Source organism: Antedon mediterranea, chromosome 10 (assembly GCF_964355755.1).
Source record: "Antedon mediterranea chromosome 10, ecAntMedi1.1, whole genome shotgun sequence".
In the NCBI taxonomy this organism is placed as follows: Eukaryota; Metazoa; Echinodermata; class Crinoidea; order Comatulida; family Antedonidae; genus Antedon; species Antedon mediterranea.
Genome location: NC_092679.1, coordinates 23157092 through 23166933, shown reverse-complemented (window position 1 = coordinate 23166933; position 9842 = coordinate 23157092). Strand labels below are relative to the sequence as shown.

Genomic DNA, 9842 nt, shown 5'->3' with positions numbered 1-9842 from the left:
TATTATTGTACAAAATGATCTAACTGTATTATTTTGTTTTTTGCTTGAATGTCTGTTAATATTGAATAAAACTTTATTCAGTAATGACGCACTGAATAAAGTGTAATATTCTAATTAGTAATTTGCATAGTATCACATCTTCATTTCCTGAATAAATTATCTAAAATAAACAAGAAGGATACATTTATTATTTCCTTAGTTTTAAAATAATCATCAATCATACATTTTATAACAAACACACATTTGAATTTAGTTTTAATATTCAATTATTTGGATAATTAATGTCAAAGTACAGGTCTAGACAGACTAAGCTTCAAAATAAATAATGTAAATTTAATCTAACAATCTTAATTTTTTTAAATATATAAAGGTTACTTTTCATTTTGTTATGATACAACATTAAGAATAATATAAATTTAAAATTTATGTCAAATGACTAGACATCACATCAAAAACTTCTAATTTAGAATCCATTTAATTTAACTCTTCTGTTTTTTGAGTAGTAATATGTCGGATGTTTAATTTAGTTGTCATCGTAAATGTCAGAAATGTTATGTTTTTACTAAGCTGCACTTTGTAAACAACGCTTGTATCTTCCTAAAATGTTTGATTTTTAATTAGAATGTTTTTTTTTAAACTGATGTATACTGTGAATCATTTCATTGGTTGTCATCGATATTTGCTCATCTCTAACTCGCTGCCCTTTAAACTGAAGCTAGATTTTGGACTATCACCGCTTTGAGGTCGATTGTGTGTAACGTTCCCTGGCCTAGGATTAATTTACAAAACTTCTCAGAAAACTCCCATCAAGTTTTTAAACGGCTGTATGTCTAGATATATCAAGACTTCAGAAGTAGAATTTGCCGGATATAAAAGTTGTTTAGGACTTTTGTTACCTTTCAGATGTAAAAGATTCAAGATTCAAGAAATTTTATTTGTCCATAAAAATGGAAATTCACTTTGCTTGGTAGATTAAAACAACAATATTGCAACAATTTAAAACGTGCAGTATTATAACAGATTAAAAATACAAGATAAAAAGTTAAAAATACTGTTAAAAATGTAAAACTAATTAAAAATTGCATTAACGTCTTACATTAGAATTAAAAATATGAATGCTATTTACAACGAAGGATTTTCTAGTTCTACAAAGATTTGCTCTTGGAGGTCGTAGCCTAATACCTGATCTATTTAAGTTATAACAGTAATGTAACGGATGAGTGGGGTCTTTCATTGTTTACTTTTTTTTAAATACTCTTTTCATAGATAAATGAACAAGGCGTTGTATGAGAATTATATGGAACCCATGCTACTTTAAGCAACAATTTAAATTGATAATGCTTTGTGAATGGCTGAATAGATTTAAAGAAAAATTATTGTAAAATAATGTTATTAAATTCTATATCCCCAGTCACAAATTGCAGCTAATAGACTGTTAGAGAGTATTCTTCAATCCGTTAAACTTGTTTTACATCGGAAAAACTCTGATAATATGGTCCAAGACATTTTTACAGTTGGAAGTGAATTGCGCATGGTTTTTTTTTTACTTAACAATAATATATTGAAAATTGTTCTTGCAATCTTAAAACATATTGTGAATCAGTGCAGGCCTGTACTTTAAGCCTGTACTTTAGGCCTGGTATTCATTAGTCTGCTATGGGGATTTCCCTATGACTCAATGTCTCAATTAGCCTTTAATTCCAACAGGAGCACGAATTATGGAAAGATTACATTATGATTAGACCTGGATTTTTTTTAATGCGATGGGAATATTGATAATGTCTCTCTGTGACTATCAACATTTGAGGCTGTAATTCTTTATGAAGTATTTTGATTATGGACATATTTTTATGTGTAATTTTGAAATTTTATACAACATTAAATAACACTTAGTTTGGCAGCATTGCACTAATAATACAGCGCTGTTGAATATATAACCAACCATTTCAGATTTTATTGCATTTCAGCTACCAAATAAGTATTTCATTATAGTTTTAATAGCCTTAAAAACTGTCTTTGCCCCTGTTGACGTCGCAAGTAAAAATGGCGACTAGTTTAGAAGGAAAACCACTTTCTCCATCAATGTGAATGGGGTAAGTCATGTGATTGAACGTCATGTGACTGATGGTTATAAATACATGTGATTTAATCTAATAATAATCCTTCACTTTGGTATGGATTAAATCTAGCGACAACATCCTTTCAAAGGTTGTGACATGAATTGTAATTTATTTTCTTGCATGTAGCTGTATTTAGACAAATTTTTAGAAAAGCAACATAGAATTGTAATACCATTTTTTTTTTTTTTTTATAGCATAAAAGAGTAACATTTTAATGATAGTTGCCAGACTGCCACACTTCTGTCTCTGTACATCTTAAAAATGACCATGCCTTTCTAAAATGCATGATGTGCCTTTACACAATTTTGAAAAACCAATAATGAAGTTATTTTGGAAATAATAGTAAACTAACCTTCTTGACAGTTTCGCTGTCCTGATCGGACAGCTTCTTCAGAAATATCATAAATGTCAAGAAGGTTAGTTTACTAATTGTTGGTTTGAAAAAAAGAATATTTCCAAAATAACTTATATCTACAAACCAGATGAACATTTTCAACCATCGTAGATGTATTCTTGGCTTTATAAATGCATAATATTAAATTTTATTGTATGCGAGAGTTAATAATCTGCACGTAATACCAATCAATGATAATCTAAGGACATAATTCGCAGAAATACCGCTGCTATTGGATTCAACATCTATTGATGCTACGACAACATGTCTACATTTCTAAATTGAGGCGATTTAGCTTTTTGGCATCCGAATTGTACTCAGCTTCTAAAATCTTGTAAATATACTTTCTTTGATTTCAGTTCAATGTATCATTGTATTGGTATAGGGTCAGGGCTTTGGGGTGTATGGTTTGAATGTGAACACATTTATTTAGTTATCGTTAATTTAATTAAACCAAATATCTACAATGTAAGTAAAATTAACTTGAAATTGGGAAAGAATGTATCAATTAGAACGTAATTTTATTGGGAGTTTAGAAAAGATACCTTTATTATAATAGCTTTTTACTGTACTCCTAAATCATTATGCTGTTCACACTGGGGTACTTTCTCACTTCTCCAAAGTTTTTAAGACTGATTTTCCATAGGATATGTTTTTCATTATTTTTAAACGACCAAACGTGCATTTAGCAATTCACAGCCATCTTTCCTTGACGCACATTCAGGTCGCAGAGAGGTAATAATCAGCTAATATTTTTTAAATAATATATTACAAAACAGAGAATTTTGCTTCAGAAAAACTTTAAATTATGATTGTTTTCCATACTTCCAAAAAAGGATTTTAAAATGTTATATACAGTATTCTGCTTGTTTTAATGTCATGGCTGCAATCTATGATCTGTGATGTGTGTATGACACTTTTAATTCACACAAAATAATATTTAATAATTCAATTTAAAATTTATTATATTTAAATGCATTATATTAAGCTCAAGTGCCGAAAAATTGGCATTATCGCAATTTAATCTCTGAATCTGAAATATTAAAGCATTTTGATCAAATACAGATCATCATATTTGATCATAGTTATTACTCAATTATAATCTTGCATATTTCTGTCTAGCAAATATTAATATGGATAATAGATAAAAACACACATGTTTATACAACTGTTTATGCTTCAGCAGCAGGAATGTCTGAGATACACTTTCTGGAAATGTTAAATAGAATGATAAGCAAAGAACATGATTATTGTCTACAATAAGAAACAAGTGTGTTTTGTGATATTGTTGAAAAGCAATATAATAAATTAAATTATTTAAAAATGTGAAGTACAATGTTTGTGAAGGGGCCTTTTTCTACTGTATAATGTTAGATAATAATAAACTGGATAATAATAGGGAGTATAAACCTTGAACTAATTATTACTATTAGTTTAGTATTAATTTGTTACATATAATGTAATAATAAAAAATAATGTGCAGAATAAGAGTTTTACTTTCCCATTTAAAGCAGAGTTATGAGAAATGTAACTTAAGAAAAGTTGGAAATATGAAAGACCCCACTAAAATTACTATTACTGTTTTAACTGGACCAATAAAAATGTCTTGAATCTTGGTACAGGTAGAATAACAATTATCATTTCTGAGAAAGAAACCACTATTTAAATCTAAATTTTAGCAACCAGTTACGGAATTCATTTGATTCCATGCTTACTCCACGTCTTTTTGTTATTCTTTATTTTCTTGAATGATTTAAATTTATTAGACAAAAGAAACAATGGCAGGTTAAGAAAGAATATTGAGTGATAGGAATGAAGGTTTTGTCAGATAAAAAACACAAATAGTTCTGTTTGATGTGGAACTGTTATCGCAACAATTCACATGCAAACTCACTTTCATGGTTGGATAGTTAATTGACACTTTTGCATTTAATTTCTTTAACTTCGTAGCATTTAACAACTTTTATTCTAAAGTAGCTCATACCAAATCTCTAGATTATTCCAATTTTTTTTTTAAAGTTTTATCTGATGGACTTTTAAATGTCATATTTCTGCCTCGTCATTTAGATTGATTATATAAGTATCTCCCAAGAGGAATAGATTGATTTCCCATTTTTGACCAAAACTTCAACTGTCCTAGGAATTTATTGTCATGTTTAACCTCGCCCATCAACTCTGCTAAAGGTGATTAGGATAAAACTAAGATTAAGATTCTTGTTAAATTTTCAACGGAACTTGAATAAAAACCTAAAATTGTAAAGTGTCAATTTAAGATGTTGTAATTGATATAAAAAAAAGGTGGAGCATTGACGTTTGGCAAGCAGCCAGATATTTTTTGATATGTTGAAAGACCACCGATTTTACCAGTGTTTAATTTGCTTGATTAAAATAGTTAATTTTTATCAATATTTTCCATATACAGTACAGTAAAAAAGGCTGATATGTGTAGTCTAAAAATTGGTTTTTAGTACAAATTATACATTTTATAGATACATTCTTATGTTCATTGACTACCCCTTTGTTGAAATATTTTAATATATTTTGATCGTCTTATATAGGATATTGGTAAAGACATGAAGCTAATTTTAAATTTTATAAAAAAATAATTTTTATGCTCACAATTTTGCTATTTTTTTTATAATACATGTTTTCCTTTTAGGAAATTGAATGACATGATTTTTCATCTGCTTGTAATTTAAATAATTTTAAAATTAGTTTATCTCTAAAACAAATTCCTGATTCCAGCGGAGAATGTAATTTTTTAATGGTTTTTAAGTTGAATTGAGGACGTAATTGTCAAACTGACATTGGTGGATTATGTTTGACTACTCTAGTGAAGGGGAACCCCTTAGTGTTTGACTACTCCAGTGAAGGGGAACCCCTCAGTGTTTTTCTGCTATCATGATGTGAAACCACTTGAAGAAAAACCTGATATTTATCAAAAAAATGTATTTGAACTTTAAAATGTTATATTTGTAGTAGAATTTATTGACTGCGGATGATCTACAATTTACAAAGCATTTTGATACAATTTTCACTGTTTAATCAATTCTTAGTGTTTTTGTGTTATATTTTTCATATCAAGGGAGCATTGGGTATTTTTATTTTTATTTTTATTATATTTAATCGAAACCAACAGCGATAATTACCGCCACTAACAGGTTTGATACAAACAAAGCCAGGACTGTTTAAAGCACATTGATTGGTCCTAACATTGATCGAGGGCTTCTCTCGTCCAGTGCCCACCTTGACCAGAGGTCTGAGGCAGATACTAGATGCAGGGGCTGCCATAAGAATCAGCAGTGCTGATTTCAAATGCCTAACGGGACCCCAGCTCCGTATACAGCACCCGTTATTCCCAGATGGTCTCCCATCCAAGCTCTAACTAGGCCCAACGTCGCTTAACTTCGGTGATCTGACGAGAACCGGTGTTTCAACGTGGTAAAGCCGTATTATATAATGTTACATTTCACATTAAAAAATATCCTTGAATAACACCCATGCGGTCTTTCACATGTATATGAATTTTGTTAATTATGATGTAAAGTAATTTAATGCCAATCAGGGATTACATTACATCTATTTCAAAAATATTTTATCTTTAAGAATAATAATAACAGTAAAAACCCTTTTTTTTTTAAAATATTATTTTTCCTCCATTATTGAATCATGCAGAGGTGTTTTTCATCAAGGCCATACAATTTTAAAATGACTATTTTTCAAAAATGTTGTTAAGTTTTCTTTTATACATGGTTTTTAAATGTTGCCAAGTAAAAGTCTACTGAGACAAACAAATATATTGGATTTATTAAACCGTTCTTGAATTCTCATTTAAAGATGATAAAAATCATGTAATATGTCTGTCATTCTAGTTAATATTATCGGGGGATTTAACATCTCAGCCAAGTTTCCCCACCTACTGTACTGCTTCTGGTATTGATGATGACCAAGATACCTGAAGCAAAATCAATTTACACTTATTATTTTTTATGTTTCAGTGTCACGAACTCCTCTCACGTATGTTTCCGAGCGGTTGAAAATACTTTAGGAACTCCCTTGTGACATAAAAGTATACACACAAAATCCACAAAGTTGTAAAATAACTCAAAAACAAAGCTTTAATTTCAATCAACTTCAACTTTTAACAATCCAGTAAGCACTTTAAACAACAGCTTCACAATAACTTTGCAATATAACATTCAACCTCTAATCCAACAACCTTCTTCAAAATAAATGCTTCAATCAAAAATCCTTCTCCCTCTTACAATTGTCATACTTCCCCTTATATACAATATGTTCCTATTGTTCTAGATCATTCTTTATACTTCTCATTATTACATGATTACAGTTTCTATTAATAGCATACTGGAATGTTCCTGAATGGTCTTATTAATTATACATGGTTTCTTAAATCAAAACATCTTATTCTAGAATGTTACATTCAGACATATTTTGAAAATTTCTCTTCCCCTTGTGTCAGTATGTATCCTGGAATTAAATAAGTAATTGTTTAAATGGTTTGTCCATAGAGAGAATATAGCTGGGGAGATCAGACTTTCAATACTGTTGGAGCTATAAGCTCTGGAACACTTAGCCATTGCACATTAGAAACTCGACATCATTCTTTTTGACGGTGCCATGAACAATGATTGTTGGAATGGTGCTTTAAAAATTGATTGATTGATTTGAAATAAAATAACAATTGAACTTTAGAAAACATTTAGAGAGAGTTTTTGTTCTATACAACGATTTGGCTTAATATTAGTATTTTGGCACAAATGGCATTTCATATAAAAGAAAACTTGGTTCAAGTCTAATCGAGAAAGTGTGTGCAATGGGAGAAAAGGTTGAGGTACGCTTGGTCTAATTAAAATATTTTATTGATGGTGCCCTTTATTGTATATGTGGTGGTGAATTCAATTCTAACAATTGTAATTTATTTTCATTTAATATATGCTATCTAAAATGTTATTGTATTGGCAATTAAATTAGCTGTCATCGTCATTCATTTTGAAGTAAGCCTGTTGCCCCATCCCCACAAACATGGATATATTTGACAACCAATGCATCAAAGCAGATTAGGAATAGTAACTGCTTTCATTTAAAGATATTTTTGTCCCCCTGAATGTTTTTTGTATTTATGTCGATATTTATATTGTCAAAAATTGGATAGAAAAAAAAATATTTACATGAAAAAACTAATTTAAAGCAACTAAAATTTTAGTTAAATATAACATTATATTTTATCGCTTTATGAGTCCAATCAATTTCGTTTTATAATCTTCTTTTTTCTTTTACTGAACTGAATAACTTGATTAAAATTGCAAAATGGCCTATTCAAAGTCCGATTTTACTAATCTTCATTCTTCATCTATAATTTCTATATCTGTAGCAGTGTGTCTAGGTATTGATGCCAGCAGTCGGCAACATAAGATTTCAATTCATTATCTACAACCAGCCTTCTTCATGAAACATTTAGTTTATGATTGACTCTTGGCAAGGGTTACGAATGTATGTCATTCCCTAACGAGTTAAAATGTTGTCTGCACGGTTTGCTGCAGATGTCATTCCTGGTTGTTATAGCTCTTTTAACATTCATTTTGGCACACACATTAGACAGGTGTGTATAGACATTGTTCTGTTAGAAACGATGATTCTGGATGTTTTTTTGCTCTACATTGTCCATTTTAATTTGTAAAGATAATTAACGATTGGGTTTTTTTCTGTCAAATTACCAGTGGACATATTGGAGGACATTTTGTTTAGACCTTTCATAATAATGTGAGATTTAGATTTATAAGTTTTAGCATTTTTTTACTATTAACCTAACATTTGTTTAGTAAAATCTTCACTTTCTAGTGAGATTATGAAAGTTTTCCCTTACATTGACACATACACAGCAGTGTGTTATACTCAGTATATTACAAACACAATGCAGATCAATGTTTCGTGAACTTCCCTAAAAATATGTTCATTTTTCCTTTTCAGAGACTTTATTTCAAAAATATTTTCTATTAATACATTATATTTGAAATGCTTACAGTACATCACACAACATCCATTAAATAGTTTAAAAAACAGTTTTGTTATATTATTAAAACAAATTGCTTAGTCCAGACCACTTTCTATAAAATTCTTCATGATTTCCCTGAAAAATGGCAAACTTCTATATTATGCTTTTGAGTGTCCGTTTACATATTTTTGCTTTATAAAATTTAACAAAAATATGTTCATAATTCTGAATTAATTTTTTTACATACTTCTTGTGGAGTTTGCAAATATTTTCATAAAATTTGTTCTTCTGATATCTTTATCCCATCTCATAGTTTGTAAACTAATAAATCTTTGACAAGAAGGTAGACAGAGGAGATATTCTATAACTGTCTCATTCTGTTAAATTGTCATCACCTCTGTCTACATTTCTAAAAACTCACTATTGTCGGTGGTAGTTGCACAAGTTCCAAAAAATATCTGAGCTAAAGTATTTATCTTTCATTTTTTCCTACAAAATTTAAACAGCCCACGCTATGTAATAAATATTTTTTTGTTTCTTTGTTTGTCTGGTTCAAACAAAGCGGGTCTCCATTGGGAAAGAAGTTTTAATAATACAGCGGGGATGTATTTATTATTCATAATTATTATTTCTCTTAAGTTTATTCGAATGTGTTAAATCACATTATGTAATATTGCATTTATAAAAAAAAAATGATGTTGATAGTTTGTGACAGACATGCTTCTTATCTCCACTCACAACAACCGTGTGTTTATTCAAATTGATTAGTTTGTGTAATGTGTAAGGTTATTATGACCAATTCTTTCAACTGTTCACATTTGTCTGCTACCTGTGGGACTCGTTTTATTTAATTATTCAGCTGTAATGCGACCTTATATTGCACTTTGACCTTTATGAGGAAGGGGGAAAAAAGGAGTATGTCTGTTAGTGTTCTAACTGTCAAATGTAGGGGGTTTGTTTGTGCTTTCTCATGTATGTTGACAGGTTCTGCTAAAACCCTTTCCTACTATAGATCCCTCTAATTTTAACTGTAGATGTTTTTCTAAAATCTTGCTAACGTTAACTTTTCTATAGAATTTCTCCAAAAATTATTTTTTGTATCTTCCCTTATGATAACTTTTTCAATAGAATTCTTCCTACTATACTTTTACTCTTGTACAATACTCCTCCTGATTTTACTGAGTTTCTAAAAAGTGTCAAAACTGATGTTTATATTTAATATAGATAGATAGATTTCTATAAATCTTGACACAGAATATTGCACTAAACAATGTTTATATAATTTGTGACTGTATAGAAGAATTTGTTAAATTTG

At 29.5% G+C, this 9842-nt stretch overlaps 1 pseudogene; it reads right to left on the bottom strand.

Moving 5' to 3' along the window:
• Positions 1 to 5851: 5851 nt before the first annotated feature.
• LOC140061393 (5S ribosomal RNA) lies at positions 5852 to 5969 on the bottom strand (annotated as a pseudogene).
• Between the last annotated feature and the right edge of the window lie 3873 nt (positions 5970 to 9842).